This window comes from Nothobranchius furzeri, chromosome 7, assembly GCF_043380555.1.
Source record: "Nothobranchius furzeri strain GRZ-AD chromosome 7, NfurGRZ-RIMD1, whole genome shotgun sequence".
Taxonomy (NCBI): domain Eukaryota; kingdom Metazoa; phylum Chordata; class Actinopteri; order Cyprinodontiformes; family Nothobranchiidae; genus Nothobranchius; species Nothobranchius furzeri.
The window spans coordinates 72,463,032-72,487,289 of NC_091747.1; positions in this window are offsets into that span (position 1 = coordinate 72,463,032).

A 24,258-nucleotide genomic window follows, 5' to 3' on the forward strand; every position below is an offset into this window, starting at 1 on the left:
TACCCCATGTGCAGCAGTACCGGGACCAGAGTGAATAGGGTGTGTATGGGGAGCATGAGTGCATTTTTGTAAGTCTTTGGTTGTATGTGTATGTGTGAGCATGAGGGAGGGAGTGTGTGACTGTGTTTGTGTAAGACTGTATATGTCAGGTGGGGCCTTTGACTCCTCCCTTCTCCTGGGACTTCTTTTGATGACATAGATCTTCGTCTCCCCTCTGCCTGCCACACCAGGTGTGGAGTGCGGTGCCTTGGTCTGCCTGGGCCGTGGCTCCCGGGTCAGGGAGTTTAAGATTTTTGGCATCTGCCTGACCAGTCCCGGTGGCTGCCTGGTGTGGTCTGGGTCCCTGGGCTCTGCTGGGTCCCTGGCAGGTGTAGTCGCCCGTGGGTCCCGGGTCGCTGGGTCCCGGGCTCGGCCGGCTAGGGGGTGGGAGGCTGCGGGCGGGCCTGTGGGCTTGCCGCCGATATCTCCCGGGACTCTGCCGGCTGCTGGTTGTGGCTCCCTGGGACGATCCTCTGCGCCTCTTGAGGGGGGCGGGGGCTTTTCTGGTCAAAGTCTCCCTGGGGTTCCTGTGCTCTGGGACAGCTCCTGGATCTCTGGGACTTGGAGCTCCCTCCGTCTCCTGCACATCTTTAGGGGGCAGATCTGTGGCCCCTCACACTCTCTATTGGACGCTCCTATAGAGAAACCTTACATAAACAAGCGCGTGTACACACACAGGTGCTCACGTGGTGCTCTCATAAGTATAGACTTGGGCATTTTCAACACATGTCTTAAGCCGATGGTGGGCACTTAATACACTGTGATTTATTATCAGCTGTAAGGCTTGTCACCAGCATTCAGACATAAATTCTGTTTGCTTCACAGCCAGACAGGACTGGGGGGGGGGGGGGGGGGGGGGGGGGGGGATGTCTAGCAACATCAGGGTGAAAGACTGGAAGAAGCTGGAGAAATAGCACAAGCTGATGTAGGGATGGAGAAATTGAATAAAGTTACAACTTCAGTGCTTCCAGTGGTCTTCAGAACACTCAGGACTGTGAACTCAGTCCTGGAAAGTGGATCCAATAGATCCCTCAAACAATTTCAGAGGTCACTGTCCAGGAGAGACCTGTACTAGGAATAGGTAAGATACCGAGAAGTACCCTCAAGCTTTGCATAAATAAATAAAGTCAAATGAGCAGACAAATAGACAGGGAATTACGAGTTGTTAAACTAAGATAATATATGCCTGCCAACTTAGAAACTAAACAACTGAGAGCAGCTGGCTTTCTAATGTTTGAGCAGGCAATAAAACTGCTTTCCTCTCCACAAAATAAACCTCTCACTTCATGAGTGTCTAATAAAAATCACCAACTAAATCTGTACACGAGTTGTTGGACTTCCTTATGACAAAGAATTCCTGCTACTAAACCTACTGCTAGACTCCATGTCTGTCCACACACATGTGCACCTTAATTCCTATTTAGACTCCCATATGGTCACACACTCAAAAACAGAAACCACAAGCTGGCTATGATGAACAGACGCGCGCGCACACATGTACACACACACACACATGCACAATCATAAAGAAACTTTCATTTAGATGAAAGCAGTGTAAGGTAGTGACTTTAACTTCATGCCATTTAGAGGGTGGGAACGAGCAAACCTCTCTCTCTCTCTCACACACACACACACACACACACACACACACACACACACACACACACACACACACACACACACACACACACACACACACACACACACACACACACACTTGACGAGTTGTGTGGCAGATATATAGGTTGGAATGTGACCATAAAAAGTAGTGCCGAATAGCCATGTGGGGGACGGTGGGGCAGGAGAGGTGGTGAAGAGCTGTTAGGGTGGTCCATGTCTGGGGTCTGTTTTGACCAAATAACCCACACACACTTGATATTTCATTTCAAATACATGTTCGTTAAATGTCAAATCTACATTTTTGTCTAATCTACCAGCCATTCACCCACAAAAAAAAAAACCACGCGCGCACACACACACACACACACACACACACACACACACACACACACACACACACACACACACACACACACACACACACACACAATATATATATATATATATATATATATATATATATATATATATATATATATATAGACACCGTAAGTCCTCTAATACAGGCCGGTATTCAATTAAAGACCGGGTCTCCAATTTTGGTCGGAGTCGGCGGAGGTGAATAATGGCCGGTCTCTTATTGTGGCCGGGTGGAATGTGGTAACAAGCAAGTACGGGGGGCGGTTGGGTCATCGTCTCACTTTTGATTTGCCAGTGATGGACCGTGAGGGTAACTTTAACCGTGCGGAGACGAAGAGGAGGCGAAAATTTGATATCAAGTTCAAAGAGAATGTGCGCTGCAGAACACTGGGGAGCAATAGGGGTTGTATGAACTAGTCGACTTCACTATAGTGACGTTTTATGCCTGTCGTCGACTAGTCGCTGTCACGTGATAATGACCGGCAAGATGCAGTCCTCGGAAAAGACAGCAGCCTGCTGTCAGCAGGTGACAAGCTCCTGCGCTCGGGGGGGCAACGCGCTCTGCCAGAGCGTCGGTACTGACACGCGATCGTTCATGTCTGTTCATTTCCTTTCATGTTTTCTGTCTTTTATTTGCGCCTGATGTGTTTCGCTGCTGTGGAGCGGGACACATCACCTTATCCTCCGACGTACTGATCACTGATGCGGCCGCCAAGCAGGGAGCGCTCTGCTGTTTTTGCGGTCGGTAGATCTGCCTCCTGAGCACGGCCACAGTAACAATCAGGTGTTGCCAAATTATTTAGCACGCAATCGTTCATGTCGGTTCATTTCCTTTGATGTTTTCTGTCTTTTATTTGCGCCTGATGCGTTTCGCTGTGGAGCGGGGCGCATCAACTTGTCATCCGGTGACGCACTGATCACTGATGCGGCCGCCAAGCAGCGAGCACTCCGCTGTTTTTGCGGTCGGTAGATCTTTCAGAACTGCAGTTCAAAGGTAACTCATAAGGTGAGTATATATGAACCCAGATAGCAGTTTCTCTTTAGGATTGAGAGGAGATGCAGGAAGATAATATACAGAGACAGGACAGAAAAATAGTCAAATAAAAACAAGTTAGTTTTTGTACCTGCTGGTTGCAACAAACAGACACCATTGAAGGTAATCAGAAGTGAGGAACAGAAAATGAAATAATTATTTTAATGTTTAGAGCAGCAGGAACTCTGAGAGGCTGCAGGCGTATCAGTGAGTTTGCGGCCGCTGCGCAGAGGGAGGGGGGAGATGGCTGAAGCAGAAACTACCGTTGTTAAAAGAAATGTGTTTAACTTTGAAAATGTGGGCTCAATATTGTCAAAAACTCCAGCGAGCCATTAGTTCATTTTGCTCAAATAGAAATAGAGGCCTGCCTCTAATACTGGCCCTCCTTCCAATAAAGGCCTGGAGCTTGATGAGCTTGAGTCAAATACAGGTCCGGGCCTGTATAGAGCTCCGGACCCCACGTGACTCTCAGTTAGTAGACGCCATTTTGGCAGGAAAAAAAGGTAAACAAACACGGATGTAACCATGAACGTGAACGGGATCCGCTTGGATTTTACTTCGTCTGAGTTTACTTCACACTTTAAAACCGAAGAAATCGTTTTATATAGTCAGAAATTAAATAGACTAAACATCTCCGACCACCGTGCCCCTGGGATACTTTTTAAAAACGCCAGAAGCTGTCGGAGCGGACTTCTTACCGGACCTGGCCGGGGGAACCCCTTGGGATTCCCCTGGCCGGAGGAGCTGGGGAGAGGTCTGGTACTCTCGAGGTTACTGCCCGCTCCGACGCCAGAAGCAGTCGGAGTGGACTTCTTACTGGACCTGGCTGGGGAACCCCTTGGGATTTACCCGGAGGAGCTGGCTCCGGCTGCTGGGGAGAGGGAAGTCTGGGCCTCTCAACGCTACATGCCCCCGCAACCCGACTCCGGATAAGCGGAGGAAAATGGATGGACAAATAACAGATTTACACGTAAGTAGTTTAAATAGAGTGCTGTGCTGTTTGAATGTATAAACTGAACGCCAAGAGAAATCACTAGTTTGATTTTTTTCCGTGAATAAAATAAAAATGTCAGGCAGGAGCGTCTCAGGATCTGTCTGAGATCTGTCTCAGTGAGACAGATATTAGCAATCCAAAGTGCTTTTTATGTGTGATCTGACAATTGATCAACCATTGCTTAAAAATTAAATACTGCTTAGCCGATTAATTGCTGTGATCATAAAACACGTAAACGGCAGCACGCAGAACTCACGAGGCAACGTTTTACGTGATGTTTACTTGTTGCTATGAGTAATAAGACAGAAAAAGCCCCGCCAAAATAAGTTTAGGAAGCCCACTAAGAAACGTAATAAAAGCATTTAAAATAAATACCATACACAGTTGAGGAAACGTTGGTTTAAGTACCTGATATCAAGCGGCCGCTGCATAAGCGAAAACCTTTACTCTCGGGATCCCACAGTTTCATTTTAGCCCGGTCACTAGTGTGTTTTATTACAATGATCCAACGTTTGCGGCGCTCCGGATCTTGGGGAATCCTGCAGATGGCTCATTCCTTATGTCGTCCGCGTCTGTTCTGCATCCTGGGGCACAACAGGAATTTACCATATTTCCCGTTTGATTGAGTTTTCTGACAATAACAAATAGTCTAGCTGCCGGCTTCTGCCTGCCTAATGGCGCCGTTTCGATTTGAACTGTTGCATGCCGGGAAACGTGACGTCAACTCCCGGAGCTCTATTAGAGGATTTACGGTATATATTTATATATATGTGTGTGTGTGTGTGTGTGTCTTTGTCATATATATGTGTTAGTTGTATATAAATGTGTATATATATATATATATATATACATATATACTCCAGTGTATATACATATATGTAAAAAGATTCTTATGTTGTAAAGTAAAATTCATTCAAAATAACAAAGAGAAAAATACTTTTTTGAACAGCGGATATAAGCCAAAATGCTTATGCAGACAGGATTATATACATAAATAGCACAAAATATGTATTATTTGGTAAATATGTCAGTAATTTTAATCAAAATAAAAGTTTATGTTGTAAAACTATATTCATTTACAGTAACGTTGAGAAAAATACTTTTTTCAATAGAGAAAAGAAGCCTCAACGCTTACGTGTACAGGATTATGTACATGAATAACAAAAAAATATATACAATATTTGGTAAATATATCAGTAATTTTACACAAAAATCAAATGGTTGAGGAAAATGGATTACATACCTTTCTGAGGATGGGATTTCATAATCCAGATCACTATTGTCCTTATCTCGGAAGATTAGGCCCTTTTCATCGGTAGATTAATCCACTGGACACAGATTAGCACCCGTCATCATCGGTTAACATATCCGGTCCCTTGTTAGTTGTAAAAAAAATTCTTGTTTTTGCCAATTGTTGTAAAAATAAGATCCTTAAAAACCAGCAAACTTTATGAAAAGCGCCTTTTGTTAATAAGGCAAGCAAAAAACAATCGGTGTTGCAGGTAGATACTCCCTCTGTGCATTATGCACTCGGCGCATAAACGCGTATACAAGCACAGATAGCCACTTAAGCAAGAGAATATATCAGGATTCCATTGGACGATTTGTGTCATTCAAAATACGCATCAAACTTTTGAGCCAATAGAATTGAGTTATGTTTGCGTTTTATTGTCTCACTGAGTACGTTTACATGCAGCCAGTATCCGGGTTATGATCGGGTTAAGGTCGGCATTCGGGTTTCTGAGTTGATCAGAATAACCCATTTACAAGCACGAGTTACCCCTAACTTGCATAACCCGATGTAAATGCGGACGTTGGGGTAGCGTCAGGACGTGTGGACTACGTCCAGACGCAATATGCGTCATTTCCGGTTCTTCTCGTTCCGGTATCCATGAAAACAACAACATTTTTCCCAGTTCGGAAGAGATAGCGACCGCGTTTGTTTGCGCTTTAGATTCCTCGTCACTCAAAGTGTGGTGCTGTGCCGCGACTCGACATTTTGCCCCCAACTTGTTGTTTACTTCCGGTGTTCTGGCGCATACAAGACGCCTCGCTACTCAAAAGACCAAGATTCCTTGCGAACAGAGCATGCGCAGAACACACGCTTTGATGGGGATATCCCGATATGCGTTTACACGACCAAACATTCGGGTTAGAAAAGGGTTACCCCAGGTGTAGTAACCGGGTTTTTAAAAACCCGGTTATGAGCATGTCCGGGTTTTCGGCGGTGTTTACAAGGACCTGCGGAACCGGGTTATTGTGAATAGTTGGGTTTTAAAAGGGTTACTGGCTGCATGTAAACGCACTGACTGTTGAACCGTGAAGAGCACGGGGCTCCTTATGGGAGAGCCGCTCATTTAGGTAAAATGGCTGGAGGAAACAAAACACGGCAAGAACATTTTTTTTTATGTTGGGAAAATGGAATACATGAATCGAGTAGAATTATTTTTTACTATATCGTGGATTATGATCACAAATCAGTAAAGGTAACACTGATTTTATGCTGTTAACTTCCAAAATGAGCTGTGTTGTGCTGTGTTTAATCATGGCTGGCTTTGTGACTTTTGACTGTACAGAAATGAGACTTGTATTGTTTGAAAGAAGAGAATCACGGCTTTATTTTGAGTCACGGGCTTTCTGGATTGGATCATATTTTTTGCTGCTACTACGTGTTTTCCTCAGCTTTTGCTTGACATGTGAAATTAGCTTTTTTTTTTAATTCCGTTTGATTTAGAGGCTAAGTGCTGGAATTTGGAATAAATGTGTGAATGTTTTTAAACACCCTGGTAACACTTTAAAGTAAGGTTTTAATATTAAACATTTATAAGCGTTTAGTGTGTGATTATAAGTCATTTACAGATCATTTGCAAGGCATTAGATAATGATGTACAAATAATTTGTAAAGGCTTATAATAACATTTACAAATACATTTTGTGTTTAGTGTGTCATTAACAGATCATTAATAAGGTATTAGGTAATACATATAATTCACTAAACTTTAAATTTGGCATTCTGGTTTTTAATTATTTGGGGACGTTTAACACCAACGGAGTTCTGTTTTTCCATCCTGCTTATGCGAAGCCGGAGAGAGGAGCCAAACCCCTCCCTCCCCGTGTAATGGAAAACATCTACGGATAGCCGGAGTGGCCAAATTACCTCAAAGATCTAGTAAGGGTTTGAATAGTAAACTATAGAGTAAACGTTGTATTTTGAAGGCGAGCACAACGGGTTAGAAATGTTATTCCAGTTCCGTTTTTTTTCTGCTCTGGTTAGCTATGCTAGTAAATCCTCCGTTACGAGCGATTCTGTTGAAAAAGTTGAATTTGTAAGGCGTGGGTTACGGCGACAGTAGCCCAAAAATAATACTCATAAAAGAGCAACCAGAGACTCTGAGTCATTACAGTACAATCACTGATATGAGCCAATACTGTTAGACTCCAGCCATGATTGCCCTGATAACTAATAACTCCACAGAGCATGACCCATGTGACCTTCAGTAGATGCAATTACATCATCATGCATTTAGTTTAACATGATAGATATGTTCATCCTCTGGATAAGAAAGATACAATATGGCCCACCTCTAGATGAAATTTAAATAATTTTACATTAATTATGAATATATAATTAAAACATGCCCGTGGGACATTTGATATACTTCTAGCTCTCAACTGTGTGTGTGTGAGTGAGTGTGTGTGTGTGTGTGTGTGTGTGTGTGTGTGTGTGTGTGTGTGTGTGTGTGTGTGTGTGTGTGTGTGTGTGTGTGTGTGTGTGTGTGTGTGTGTGTGTGTGTGTGTGTGTGTGTTTATGTCGATGGTTTTAACAGACAGCTGCACCAGTGTTTCTAAAGCTCAGACTGGTAGAGAATTGGCACAAAGATTAAAGTTTGACAAGAATCAACACAATTTATGCATTTAATCTACTGATTTATGTATATAATTTCTTAAGACAGCTTGAAGTCAGTTGTAAATATTTTACGGGAAGAAAAAGTCGATGTAAATCAAGATTAATCGAAAATATATCGAGATATGTTTTTGTCCATATCGCCCAGCCCTAGTTATATGTAAGTGTAAAGTTTTGTAAGTGGTTACTTTTAATAAATTGCAATAGAATATAAAGGTATTCAATAAAATGTAATTTTCCATAAAAATATGGGTTTTCAATATAATTGAGTATTTGATGTTCGATTGATGATGAAACTAGGTAATTTGGATATGCCAGGGAAACAACACTTTATACAAATTTGACCCGGAGGCAAACAAAGTTTATAAAATTCTATTTATTTCTATATCAATGATAATGTAAGGCACATTATTATAAATTATAATAAAGGTAAAGTCCCATAGCCATTATATCACATGGATAAAATGAATCTCTCCATTTGACCCATCCCCATGGAGGGGAGCGGTGAGCTACAGCGGTGGCTGCACTCAGGAACTATTTGGTGGTTTAAGGTTGGGTCCCATTTTTAAAGTCTATATGACCTGACCGGAAAACGAACCCTGATCTCCCAGTCCCAAGGCGGACACTCTGCCACTAGGCCAGTGAGCTGTGTCTTTAGGTAGGGCCCCCTTAGTATACGCAAGACTGGTTGAAAGATACTTCCCAGGTGGCCTCTGGTCAACGGTTTCACATCTGGTGAGTTGGTGGTGGATTGAGCAAATAATAATTGATTGATTCAAAGGATGGTTCATTGAGCCGCTAAAATTACTCCATTAAAAGATTTGGTTTAATCCCCCAAAGGATGGTAATTTAGCATGAGCAGTGAGCTTAGCTGGAACTCGGAGCTAAGGCCGGAAATGGGGAACATAGAAAATTATTTCACTTTTAAGAAATGGTTGCTTACAAACTTGGACCAACCAGATCTGAGAAATTTGTACAGACTTGGAGAAAGCGTTCAACCGTGTTCCCCGGGAGCCCTGTGGGGGATACTCTGGGAGTATGGGGCACCAGGCTCTTTGATATTGACCTGTTAAGTCCCGGTTTGACTGGTGTCAGAGCTTGGTCCGCATTGCTGGCAGTAAGTAGAGCTTTTCAGTGAGAATTGGACTCCATCAAGGCTGTCCTTTATCACTGATTTGTTCATAACTTTTATGGACAGGATTTCTAGGCATAATCATGGGGTTGAGGGGATCTGTTTTGGTGGCCTACGGATCATGTCTGCTTTTTGCTGATGATGTGGTGCTGTTAGCTTCAATTAGACAGTGATCTCCTGCTTTCGCTGGAGTGGTTCGCAGCTAAGTGTGAAGCGGCTGGGATGAGAATCAGCTCCTCTAAATCTGAGACCATGGACTTGAATCAGAAAAGGGTAGAATGCCTTCTGCAGATCAGAGACAAGGTTCTGCCTCAAGTGGAGGAGTTTAGGTATATTGGGGTCTTTGTTTCATACCCAAAGGGTTCGTATTTTGTGTGGGGGAAATTGTTTTCCTCTAGCTCATCCACTCCACTATAACCTAGGGCTGGGCGTTGTTTGATTTTGAACAATTCAGATTCCAATTCCTCTTTTCAATTCCGGTTCTTATCGATTCCCCATGCCGATTCTTTCAAGACATGACATGTTTGACATGAGCTAGCTAACCACATGTCCTACTTGATGTAATAATCTTAACTTCAACATGACTTTTAATTATATGAACAACAACATCACCTTCATTGAGACAAAATCATGTTTTGGTGAAAAAAGAAAAAGACTTGCAGCACAATCAGTGTGTTTGTTTCTGACCACAACCAAAGTCTGGAAGAAGACTCTGGGATGAGAGGCTAAATGTCTCCAACATATCCAGAAACGTCCAGCTGTTTTCAGCTAAAACTCTCAGGATGATCATGTCCAGGATGACTGAGAACTACACCTCCATGCTGCAGCAGCATTCAGTCAGAACAGGAAGTGAAACTTAAATGTAGCTGCTGTCAGTAACAATCTAACAGATTTTAAACATTAAAACTCTCAACAGAAATAGTTCAGAAAGGAAATTAAAATGTTCACAACTTTGTGTGTGATTTATTATTATTATTATTGTTGTTATTATTATTATTGTATATTTGTATGCTTTCACTGAAGTGCCAAAATCAATCCATGCTTCTAAGGCAGTTTCAGGGTTAGTTTATGGAAAGCGCCCTTCTGATGATGTGGGCACTTCCGAGAAGAACAATCTTTTGGATTTTTTGGACATTATTATTATTATTATTATTGTTATTATTATTTATTGTGGCAGAAGCTGGTGTGGTCCACCACAGAGAATGCTGCTCTAGCATGATAACTTTATTCTACAGGTTATTGTTCAGCCTTCTGACGCTCACACACACACACACACACACACACACACACACACAGACGAGTGTTGGTAAGCGGCTGCGTCTGACTGCTGACGCTCCGTGTGTTTTTTTTATTTCTGCAGTGAGACAAACTCACCTCACACCGTCATGAGTTTGCTCTTTAAAGCTTCTATTAAATCCACCGTGTTCGGAGTAAAAGTTCAGCAGACGCATTTGTTCATATCTGGGTGGGGGAGGGGGAACTCGGTGCTGCACACAGACAGCTGGTGTAATCAGCTCTGAAAAACATTTATCACAATTTGCAGATCACGTTTATTTTTCACGGAGATCGGCCGCGGATTCCTCTTCCAGTCGGCATTCTGGGAATTGAAACTAGGAATCGAAATAAAAAACTTTGAACGATTCCGGGAAAAATGAACAGTTGGTCCCCGTTCTAATCGATGCCCGATGCACAACCCTACTAACCCCAAGATTTCACTACCTCCGCTCCGCTCCGCCCCCGCCTTCCGCAGCCGCTCGCTTCCGAACTCAATTTTTACTGGTACCCGCTCTACAACGGCTCCGCTCCGGTGCAGAGACCTGAGGTGCGCAAACAGGCATGCGCGGGATTTTCGAGATCTTGCGATACAGTCCGAGCAATAAACGCGGAAGTTATATCCAAACACCCGTTGTGTGGGAGAAGCATCGAAATGAACTGTTTAATCTGCCCATCATTTGTGTTGAGAGATCAGCAGTGTTTGGATCAACAAAGGGCGACTACTTTGATGGTGGAAATTGTATTTATGGCTTACTTTTGTGCATTTAAAGTTCAGCCGCCATTGATAGTTGTTAAAAGTTGTTAAACCTGTGCATATGAAACAAAAAACGCTTTTTGTTTATCGATTTATTGTGAAATAACGGAAGTTGTGCTTGCTCCCTTTCCTGTTGGGCGGTTGTGATTTCTGTCCATTGACTGCGGAGGTGCTCCGGCGTCCGGCAAAAATAGGATCGATCCTATTTTTGCCGGATGGCGGAACGACGGGCGGTGCACAGCTCTGATTGACTACAATGGGACCGATTTTGCTGCGGAGTTCGTGCCGGAGCGGAGGTAGTGGAATTTTGGGGTAACACCACCGCCGCCCTCCGCTGAAGACTCGGACGAATATCTGGTGACTGTTCCCTTCCTGTCGGGACCATCAAGGTTGCTAAGCAACAGAATTCTTAACAAAACCTAATTAAGTGTCTTAGAAAATTGTGATGTCTGGGTTGTAAAATAAGTCTGGCTTAACGGTTTAACAAACCATCAATTAGTAAAACCATCCACACCAGTTGTGCAGGATCTACAAACCCTTGTGTTGGCAGCTCTCGATGGTCCGGAGAGAACAAAGTCACTCAGGCAGATTGCAGGATGGTTTTTATTTCTGGAATGTCAAAGGTTGCAGCTTCCTCTGAATTCAAATGTCACCGGCCATAAGATACTACCCAAGGTCTATTGGAAGCTGGCAGAGTTATTTTGCATCTGATGTAGCTTTGCAGTCTTGCAAAGAAGTTTGTCCATGATGGATGGTTCCTTATGCTTTACTGACTCAGCTTTGCCGGCCTGACCAGGTGGCAGAACTGACTATTAGGGATGTGAATCTTAAAGCAACTCACGATTTGATTCGATTCCGATTCTCTGGGTGTCAATTCGATTCAGAATCGATTCTCGATTCAAATCAATTCACAATCAATGTTAACAAACAAGTTCTAGGATTAACTACTTTCTTGTACAAGTTAGTTAAAGCTAAAGTTAGTTTATTTTACTTTAAACTGGTCATGGTCCAATATGCAAATTTACAAGGTAAACTAAAGTGATTCTAAAACTGTAAACAGAAACATTCATTTGACCAAAAGGCAACATTTATTTTTGCTTACCTTGTAAAATATAACAAATCTTTAGTTACCTAACAGTAGCTTTGAAAGTAATACAGTCAAATACTTTTCCAGTATGTGTGGAAACAAGTTTAACATTTGAGTCCTCAACCTGTTTAAAAAAATGCCTCAGATATCTTACACAAGAAAATGTGTTCTCTCATTTATCAATAACTTAAAACAAATACATGAGTAATCCTGAGTACTCACTTATCAACTTAGAAAATAAATATGAGAATATCTCAAATTAACGAGTATGGAAAAAATGACATTCAAGTGCCCTCTTATCAGCAGATTCAAAAATAAATCATCTCAATTTATGGGACGACAAAAGTAATCGGGGTACTAACTCTCCTAACAAAGAAAAAAAAAAGCAGACAAAAGTGCATCTCAAACCTGTAACATGCCACACATTTGAGTTCTTGGGATCAATTCTGAACCTTTGTGAATCGATTCTGAATCTTTATAAATAAGAATCCCGATTCAGACTTGAATCGATTTTTTTCAGCACCTCTACTGACTGTTGAGGAAGTATCAACTCTTTTTAATAACTGTTGTTTATTAATTTAGACAACCCATAATCTAGAACGTGTAATAGTGGGCGTTATCAAAATCCCTCAGACAGCACTCTTTCCTCAAACATTTAGAAGTTTATCCCCCCACCCCCTTTTTTAGTTTTTTCTCCCGTGTCCCGTCTGGCTGTGAAGCAAACAGAATTGATGTCTGAATGCTGGTGACAAGCCTTAAAGATTTACTCTCAGGTGGAGCATCAAAGCTTCTGCTTTTAATGCCATGCTTTATACTTAAAACTTTATTGTTATTGTTTTTTGAATGCTTTGTAATTCTGACCAGACACGGAGACAGAGGTGAAAGAGAATGGAAGAGACAAAAGGGGGGTTCAACAAAGATAAACAATCAATGATGAACAGGGGTCTGCTTCTAGACCTGCACAAAAGGGAAACACAACAATACAACAGGAGCAAGCTATCACTGCGTCAACCTGACGAAGAAATATAAAATCAATATTGTTTACTGAACAGTCACACGATAATAAGTCACAGTGCATTAAGTGCCAACCAGAGCCTTAAGACATATGTTGAAAATGCCAAAGTCCATACTTATGAGAGCACCATGTGAGCACCTGTGTTTGTACATGTGCTTGTATATGTAAGGTTTCTCTATAGGACAGTGTGAGGGGCCACAGATCCGCCCCCCAAAGATTTGTAGAAGATGGAGGTAGCCCCACGTCCCCGGGGATCCTGGAGTTGCCCCAGAGCACAGGGACCCCAGGGAGACTGTGACCAGAAAATCCTTTGGCCCCCTTGAGAGGCACAGAGGATTGCTCCGGGGAGGCCACAACCAGCAGCCGGCAGAGTCCCGGGAGATATCAGCGGCAAGCCCACAGGCCCGCCCACAGCCTCCCACCCCCTAGCCGGCCGAGCCCGGAACCCAGCGACCCAGGACCCAGGTGCAACTACACCTGCTGGGGACCTAGCAGAGCCCAGGGACTAGGATCCCACCAGGCAGCCACCGGGATTGATCAGGCAAATGCCAAAAATATGAAACCCCCTGACCCGGGAACCACAAACACTCAGACAGAACAAGGCACCGCACTCCACACCAGGTGTGGCAGGGGGAGGATAGGCGAAGATGTATAGCATCAAAAGAAGTCCCAGGAGAAGGGAGGTGTAATGTAGCAAGTCCATTACACAGGTTTTTTCTATGATTGAAGGATAAATGAAACCAGGCTCAGTGATTGTTTTAATGTTTATTTGAAAGGGGTGAAGCGTTTGGACTTGTAAGAAGAGTTGGTATGAATATTGAGGATTTAAAGTGGTAAATAAATGATTGAATGTTTGTACTTACCTGTTTCCCTTGTGCTTCTGGAAGTGTTCCAGCTAAAAGAGTCCCGGGGGAGCTAGAGCACCTAAAGAAGGTTCTGGAGCATTCCATTCAGTAGGATTGGGAGGGGTGACCTGTGAAATTGCTCCAGGAATGCAGATTAGTTTCACTGAATGTTTTTAGGATTGATTAAGGATGTTTCTATTTTTGTATTGTAATTATTTAATGAGATCTTAGAGATGATGATTTAAGTATAATTTAAGAGTATTGAAAGATTGTATTTTTTGTACTTACCTGTGTCTGAGTTTTAGGATTAATCCAATTAGGCACACCTGTTATAAATACAGCTCTGTGTTTGTTGGAGTGGAGTTGAGGGTTGAGTGATGGATGAAGCGGCAGGCATGGATTTGTGCTGCCTATAATTTTGTAAAAATGTAAATAAAGTACACTTGGGTCTGCACTGGACAATGGCCTCCTCAGTATTACTTTTCCTCCGGAGCGCATGAGGGTCATTCTGACAAGTGCCCTCGGCGCCACAGGAGGAGTCAAAGACCCCACCTGACACATACAGTCATACACAGACACACTCCCTCCCTCTTTTCTATTCATTCTCTCTCTCTGTCTTAACATTTTTTTAATCACAATTGTCTATTTTTTGCTCACTTTAAATATATTTTTAAACATTTTCTAAATTCTATTTATATTTTTACATTTTTTGTTTTTGTGAAGCGCCTCATGATTTTTATCTTGAGAGGCGCTATAGAAAGGATATTTTATTCTTCTTCTTCTCCCTCATGCTCACACATACACATACAACCAAAGACTTACAAAAATGCATGCCGGACACCCACTCATGCTCCCCATACACACTCTATTCACTCTGGTCCCGGTACTGCTGCACAATTGGTACAACCATTTCCGGTTCCCAGAGTTCGACCCTTTCTGCTGGGGTTCTGATGAGCAGGCCCCCCCGCCCAACGCTGATTAAAGCAACCCACCACCCCAGACCCCAACATGACGGCCAGCATCCCTTCCTAGCCTCCAGCCCTGGGAAGCCAAGCGACAACAGAGGTGTGCTAAGACCCCTGGTTTCCCTCCGCCTGCTCCAATATACTGTTAGTGAGCGTTGATGAGGTGTATTCCATGGATGTGGTGAGCAGGCAGTGCGGTCATCGTCTGGCCTATGCCAGCTGATGCCACCACACCACCCCACTTGCACCCACAGCCCTCAGTGTCTAAGGGCAGTTTAAAATTGGAAATGGGCACCGGCACTCAGAATGAGGCTGAAACCCCCCCCACCAAATGCCGCTGAATGTGCTCACTCCCAAGGCCCTAAGTGTGTATTTGAGAGGAATGTCGTTGGTTGAAGTGTTTAAGGTGCAAATAAAATTGGGGGGCAGGTTGCCACAGGAATGCAGAAATGGGATCCATACCTGCACCCCCTAACTTGTCCACCCCCCAAGGTCCTATGTGCATGTTTGTGTGATGATGTGAGGGTGCAGGAGGAGAGAACCTTTTCCGGTCGAGAACCATGGTCTCAGATTTGGAGGTGCTGATCCTCTTCCCAGCCGCTTCACACTCGGCCGCGAACCCAGCAAGAACTGAAGGTCAGAGTTGGATGAAGCTAGGAGGACCACATCATCCGCAAAAAGCAGAGACAAGATTCTCCTGCCACCAAACTCGACACACTCCACACCACGGCTGCGCCTAGAAATTCTGTCCATAAAAGTGATGAACAGAACCGGTGACAAAGGGCAGCCCTGGCGGAGTCCAACCCTCACTGGGAACAGGTCCGACTTACTACCGGCTATGCGGACCAAACTCACGCTTCTCTGGTAAAGGGACTGAATGGCCCTTAACAGAAAGCCACCCACCCCATACTCCTGGAGCGTCCCCCACAGGGTGCCCCGGTGACACAGTCATAAGCCTTCTCCAAATCCGCAAAACACATATGGATTGGTTGGGCAAACTCCCATGCCCCTCCATCACCCTTGCAAGGGTATAGAGCTGGTCCACAGTTCCACAGCCAGGACGAAAACCACATTGCTCCTCCTCAATCTGAGATTCAACTATCGATCGGACCCTCCTCTCCAGTACCTTGGAGTAGACCTTTCCAGGGAGGCTGAAGGTTGGTTTATGCTTGACGCGTCCGCGAGGTCCGCACGGCTCCGCGCGGCGAAATTGCGTCATTTTAACAACCACACCCCTCCACCGCATCTCTGCACGGCCCAAAATTTCCGCAACGTGCACCTAGAAAAATTTCTAACCACGCGGACGGTCGGACGAGGAAAAACATGGCGGACCGGCAAGAACTAGTATGGCAGAGGTTCGTAAATACAGACATTTGTATGATTCAGCTCTCAGAGATCACCGTGATCAACATGTTGTTAATAATTCTTGGAGAGAAATAGCTTGCACTGTCGGAAAAGACGAGGACGCTGTTAAAAATGCTGAAATGCCATGTTGTAAACAGTCATTTTTACATCTACTATGGTGTAGTGTTGGATGCATGCTGTAGAGCTCCATGCTGCCCCATTCAGTTTGGGAGAATATTGGCTCACCGCAGAGACGAGCCGCACAAAGCATAAACGCTGCGAGATGTGAAGCGCGTTCCATCCGCGAGCCGCATCTCCATGCGGAAAGTGAATGCGTCAAGCATAAACCAAGCTTGAGGAGTGTGATCCCCCTATAGTTGGAACACACCCTCAGGTCACACTTCTTAAAGATGGGGACCACCACCCCGGTCTGCCACTCCACAGGAACTGCCCCCGATGACCACGCAATGTTGCAGAGACGTGTCAACCATGACAGCCCTACAACATCCATAGCCTTGAGATACCCAGGACGAATCTCATCCGCCCCCGGGGCTCCGCCGCTGTATAGTTGTTTGACTACCTCAGCAACTTCTGCCCCCGAGATTGGACAGTCGATCCCCAGGTCTCCTGGCTCTGCGCGTAGGTGGGATTGAGGAGCTCCTCAAAGTATTCTTTCCACCGTCCGACTATAGCCCCAGATGACGTCAGCAGCTCCCCATCCCCACTGTAAACAGTGTGAGCGAGTTGCTGCCTTCCTCTCCTGAGGCGCCGGACAGTTTGCCAGAATCTCTTTGGAGCCGATCGATAGTCTTTCTCCATGGCCTCATCAAACTCCTCCCACGCCCGAGATTTTGCCTCGGCAACTGCCACCCGCTTGGCTATCCCACAGACCAGCCACGCCCTGTAGGCCTCCTTCTTCAGCCTGACGGCTCCCCGAACATCTGGTGTCCACCAGCAGGCACGGGGGTTGCTACCACGACTGGCACCGGCCACCTTGCGACCACAGCTAGCAACAGCCGCCTCAACAATCGCAGAGTGGAACAAGGCCCACTCGGAGTCAATGTCCCCCTCTGCTCTCAGGACGCGGTCAAAGCTCTGCCGGAGGTGGGAGTTGAAGACTGTTTTGACAGGTTCTTCTGCCAGGCGTTGCCAGCAGATCCTTACTATTGGGCAAGATTTGTTTAAAAATACACTTTGGATCTGGTTGGTTGGGACTAATGAATTGATAGCAAGGAACAGCTATTTCTAAAATATCTGCTTCTCTCTTATCTTTACAATCTTCATCATCTTTATTGTCCCTCTCACTCTGTTCTTCTTTTCTTCCCTCCTCATGTCTGCCTTTCCCTTTCTCTGCCTCTCTGTCGTCCTCACTCCTGGCCAAATCTTCAAATACTGCCCAACATTTAAAATTAAATAGTCATTATAAACATGTACACAAGCATCTGGGATGGAAATAATCAGCACAAATTTCTCTCTCTCTCACACACACACACACACACACACACACACACACACACACACACACACACACACACACACACACACACACAGATGGACAGAAAGAGCCTGCTTTAACTGAATTCTTTCACAAACTGAGACTAAATTGCAACAGCTTAAACCTGTATTTATTTCATTGCTTACCTGTGAACCCTCATGAACCCTCTTTGAACCTTCTTGTCCTCTCCCTGAAACTGATGCCTCCTGCTACACCAGAAAGGTTCAATGGTGAAGAGTGGACTCAAACTAATTAAATCATTTTGGCTCAGTTTATACAAAATTAATCTAAAATAATTGTTTTATTTATCTATTTAAATATGATTTTAGATTTTACAGTAATTTAACTTACAGAATTTTTCTTGAAAAGGTTGTCAATCCTCTCCTGCCTTTTCCTTTTCTGCATCTTTGTTATACTGAGGGAGAAATAGGTAAATAAAAGCTTGATTTGGACAAGGATCTGCCTAATATGACTGAGGACTTTTTTTGGCTAACATCTGCTAAAATATTCAGATAAAATGTGTGTAAGCCTTTTCTGTGTAGGTACAAACCCTATTTATTTTCACCACAACAAGCCGAATGTTGGACAGTAACCAAACAGGTGGGATTTATGGCGGGAAGCAAATCGATTGATTGAAAGCCGGTTGTGTCAGAACAACAGGAGAGGGAGGTTTGGGCTCCTGTAAAACAACAGAACATCATCCCTTTCAGTTGAAAACTCTGTGTGGTACTCCTGGGGTGCTAAAATGGGAATGTGCAAACCATAAACAGCCCCAACACATTGTGACCTCTCCATCTTTGCTCGAAGAGTTGTGATTAGTTTTTCTGCATTTGGCATCTCAATGATTTCAGGCAACAAGACATCTTTCACAAAGAAGTAAAACTCCTTCAAACAGTCAATGCTCTGATACTCAGAGTAAGTGGCGACTTTCCATATTGTAACATCAACTCTCTTTTCAAGCTGTGCAGCATGACGAGAAGTCATGTGTATTAATTCTGTTGGCGACGGCGGCACAGGAGTTAAGCGCTCGCCCCGTAATCGGAAGGTTGCAAGTTTGAGCCCCTCTCGGTCTGCTGCTGTCGTTGTGTCCTTGGGCAAGACACTCAACCCATGTTGCCTGCTGGTGGTGGTCGGAGGGACCGGTGGCACCAGTGCTAGGCAGCCTCGCCTCTGTCAGTGCGCCCCAGGGCAGCTGTAGCTACATCGTAGCTCATCCCCACCAGTGTGTGAATGTGTGTGTGAATGGGTGAATGACTGATTGTGTTGTAAAGTGCCTTGGGGGGTTCCAGGACTCTAGAAGGCGCCATATCAAATACAGGCCATTTACCATTTACCATTTCATTCTCTCCAGGGCAGGTTTCAGACGGTAACTAACATATTCCAAGGTTTGTCTGGACATCTGGGATTTTTCATTTACTGGTCAGTGAATCTTGATTTTTCCCAAAAGTCGCTAACTTGTTTCCAGACCCAGACGGATGTTGAAGAGTGTCGAGCAGCGAGTTGCAACATCTAAAATGTAAACATAAACGAGTTAAAATATGATCTAAACTATAGCCTTAATGTAATCTACTCAACAAAAAAACAGTAGTTTATGCTCTAAAATGTATGATCATTCAATTTGCAAACAATCAGTGCATGTTTAACAGGTCAAACTTACACTTGATCTCCTTTCTCTCCTTCGTCCATGAAATGCAGAAGTATCGCTTGCTGTTGGAATCTTCCTCTCCTGACTCTCTCCTTGAAACAGCAACTTTGGTGTGATATTTGTCAGTTGATCACTCATCAGAAGTATTCCCTTCAAGCAGGTCATGAGCATAGTAGCCTCCTCACTCTCCATGTTAGCGTGGTGGTGGTGTTTTTTTTTCCTCATTTATCTCTGACGCTAAAAATAACACATCACTGTCATCATGTCCGTCTCTAAAAGGTCCCCTGACCGCTGGGCAAAGGCAGTCTGGAAAATTTCCCCTGGGAAGAGTAATTATCCATCAATCCATTTCTGTCCGCTTATCCAGAGTTGGGTTGCTGGGGCAGCAGCCTAAGCAGAGAGGCCCAGACTACTATCTCCCCAGCCACTTGGGCCAGCTCCTCCAGGGGAATCCCTAGGTGTTCATTGGCCAGCCGAGAAACATAGTCCCTCCAGCGTGTTCCTTTAGGTCTCCTCCTGTTTGGACATGCCTGGAAATCCTCACTAGGGAGGCATACAAGAGGCATCCAAATAAGATGCCCGGGCCACCTCAACGCCCGCATCACCGCAGACACAGCACCAATCGATCTTGCGCTCCATCTCTCCCTTACTTGTGAACAAGGCCCCAAGATACTTAAACTCCTCCACTTGGGGCAGGACCTCATCCCTGGCTCAGAGAAGGCATTCAACCCTATTTCAACTCAAGACCATGGTCTCGGATTTAGAGGAGCTGATTCTCATCACTGCTGCCTCACACTCGGCTGCAAACCACTCTAACAAAGGCCAAAGACCATGTTCTGATGAGGCCAACAGGGCCACATCATCTGCAAAAAGTTGTAATCTACAAACAGCATTCTCACATACTTGTCTCTCTTCTCCAGGTGTGACAGGGCAGCATGGAGTGTCAGGGCTATGGCATCATCAGTGGACCTGTTGTGGCGGTATGCAAACTGTAGAGGGTCCAGTGAATCGGGTAGTGCAGAGCAGATGAAGTCCCTGACCAACTTCTCGAAGCATTTGCTCACGATGGGGGTCAGGGCTACAGGTCGCCAGTCGTTCAATGAGGAGATGGTGGAGGATTTGGGTACAGGGACATTGGTGGCCATTTTGAAGCAGGCTGGGACTACAGACAGAGAGAGGGAAAGTTTGAAGATGTGTGTAAACACTCCAGCCAGCTGAGCCACGCATGACCTGAGTACGCAGCCGGGAATCCCATCCGGACCAGTAGCTTTGCGTGCATTCACCCTCCTGAAGCACTTCCGCACATCCTCCTCAGACACAGTGTGCGCACTGATGTCATCCGCGGTGCACTCACTGTCCGGTCTCATGGTGTTCGCTGTGTCAAATCTGGCATAGACTGCGTTTAGATCCTCACACAGAGAGGCCGTGGTCTGCGGTGTGCTGGTTTTCCCTCTAAAGTCTGTGATTGTGTTTAGTCCCTGCCACATACTCCGGGGGTTGTCAAACTGTTGCTCCACCCTGTCCCTGTATTCACGTTTTGGCTGCTTTGATCGTCTTCCGGAGTTGGTAATGTTTGTAGTCTGATGTGTTCGCGGAGGCAAAGGCGGTGCTCCGCGCCTCCAGCGCCATTCGCACACCTCCATTAATACAGGGTTTTTGATTTGGGAAGGATTTAACTGTTCTGGATGGGACGACATCTTCCACGCATTTTCTGATAAATCCGCAGACTGAGTCTGTGTACTCATCAATGTCTCTAGCAGCCGCGTGAAACATTTCTCAGTCCGCGTGATCAAAACAATCCCACTCCGATTGGTCCGACCAACGATGCACCGCCCTCAGGGTTGGAGCTTCCCGTTTCAGCTTCTGCCTGTAGGCAGGTATAAGCAGGATGGAGCGGTGATCTGATTGGCCGAATGGGGCGCCGGGGAGGGCTTTGTACGCATCCCGGAAAGAGGTGTAGCAGTGGTCGAGTAGCCGGTCTCCACGTGTATTGAAATGGATGTGTTGGTGCAGTTTTGGTGAGACTTTCTTCAGGTTACCCTTATTAAAGTCCCCTGTTGTAATAAACGCCGCCTCTGGGTGTACGGTTTCCTCATTGCTGATCGCGCCGTACAGTTCCCTGAGTGCTCGGTCAGTGTCGGCTTGTGGGGGAATGTAAACAGCCGTAATAATCACCGCTGTGAATTCTCTCGGTAGCCAGAATGGGCGGCACTTAATCATCAGGTACTCCAGGTCCGGAGAGCAGAAGGATTTGACCGGGTGCACATTCGCATAATCACACCAGCTGTTGTTGATCATGAAACACACACCACCACCTCTGCTTTTCCCAGTAAGCTCCTGTGACCTGTCCGCGCGGTGCACGGAGAACCCCGGTAGTTGTACTGCGGTGCCCGGTACCTTGTCCGATAGCCAGGTTTCTATGAGGCAGATCGCGCAGCAGTCCCGCATCTCTCGCTGGAATGAGATCCGAGCCCGAAGCTCGCACAGCTTGTTCTCCAGGGACTGCACATTAGCCAGTAGTAAACTGGGTAATGGTGGTCTGTTAGTGCGCCGTCTCAGTCGAACCAGAACGCCAGATCTTCTCCCTCTGCGTCGGCGTTTGCGGCCTCCACGGGCCCAGAACAAAGGCGTCTCAGGTGAGATGAATGGGGGATCTGCAAACGGCGGGTCCGTGATGAAAAACCTGAACTCCGGAAAGTAATGAGAAAATCCGTCTTTTATGTCCAGTAAGGTTTGTCGGTCGTACACAAGGAGACTACTCGTGAGAGCTACTCGTGAAAAAATAAAGAAAGAAAAAGTAGTAAACACAAAAAACAGCTGTTGCTTGGTGGAGCTCGCGACGAGGCAGCCATACTCGACGACATCTTGGGTGATACAATACCCAAGAAGATCATGCATTATGTCCGATGATTATGTCAAAGGAATAGTTATTTGATACATGAAAATACTTTAAAGAATGAAGTGAGGATTGTCTTTTTAAACCATCTGCTGACTTTATCTGTGGGCTTTCTTGTAAAGATTTATAATGCATTTCAAATATCTCTTCTGAGCAAAGGATTACCTTAGGATCATCCTCACTGTAGACAGTTTGAGAGTCACTTTTTCTAATAAACACATCCGACAAAAGTAACGACTACTGAAAGACTCTTTGAATCCAAGAATTGTGTGCATCCCTAAATGATCTCCAGTTACCTGAGAGATTGCACCGTATCAAATCAAATCAAATCACTTTTATTGTCACGTCACATGTGCAGGTACACTGGTACAGTACATGCGAGTGAAATTCTTGTGTGCGAGCTTCACAGCAACAGAGTTGTGCAAAAATACAGTAATGTAAAAACAAGTAAAATTTAAAAATGGCTAATCTAAGTATACAAATGAATAAAGTAAACAACAAGATAAGAGATATAAAATGTACAGAGGTTGGTATGTGCAAAACAGTGGCATTAATGTACAGTATGGAGTGTGTAATGTTGGAGTTTCAGTAGTGAGGGTGCGGTATCTGCGAAGTGTTCAGCAGTCTGATGGCCTGGTGGAAAAAGCTGTCTCTCAGTCTGCTGGTTCTGGACCGGATGCTGCAGAACCTCCTTCCTGATGGAAGTAGTCTGAACAGTTTATGGCTGGGGTGACTTGAGTCCTTGATGATCCTCCCCGCTTTCCTCAGGCACCGCTTCCTGTAGATGTCTTGGAGGGAGGGAAGCTCACCTCCAATAATCCTTTCAGCACACCGCACTACTCTCTGGAGAGCTTTACGATTGTAAGCGGTGCTGTTGCCATACCAGGCGGAGATGCAACCAGTGAGGATGCTCTCAATGGCACAGCGATAGAAGGTCCTGAGGATGCAGCGGCTCATGCCAAATCTTTTCAGTCTTCTGAGAAAGAAGAGGAGCTGCTGTGCCTTCTTCACTGTATTTTCCGTGTGCACTGACCACGTAAGATCCTCTGCCAGATGAACTCCAAGGAAACGGAAGCTGCTCACCCTCTCCACAGCGTCGCCGTTGATGGTGATGGGGGTGTGTATTCCTCTGCTCCTCCGGAAGTCCACTATCATCTCCTCTGTCTTTGTGACGTTGAGGGTGAGGGTATACGTTGAGGGTATACGGGCTCATCAGAAAACGGAAGACTGAGCCCTTGGCTTTCCAGATGTTTTATATCATTCATCAAAGGTTCCAGAATAGCATCAAAACCACATTTGTGAAGATCTTGAGTATGAAATAGTGGTATCAAATGAATGTTCATCAAAACTGAATTAAATTTAGGAGGGAGGTTTCTTAGAACAAAATAAAGACAACCAATTTTGTGAATTCCGTCTTTAGGGGATTGGCTGGTTCAAAATCATCATTGAAAATCTGAATTTGTAATGCATCTTTTGTTGCTGAAAACAGAGGATGTGCTTTAAAATAGCTTCCATCAGAGAAGTTTGTATAAGCGTCCTGCTCAGATTGATGTTCCCTCTTAAGTAAGGCACAGATATCTGGGTTTCTGCACATGAACTGTAATGTTTCTAATGTTGGCACAGATACAAAAGTATCATCAACTGGAATTTGATCATAAGTACCAGTTTTTTTATTTTGCCTGCTGTCATATCTTATCCCTAGTGTTATTTCTATTGGCTCAACAACACCCCATTATTGGTTGAAATATTTGTTTCGTTTCCATTCTGTATTAAGATTTGTGAATGGGTTTTCAAATTTTTCTAATGATTCGTTTATCACAGAAATGTTGGGATCAGTCACGGGTAATACAGAAAC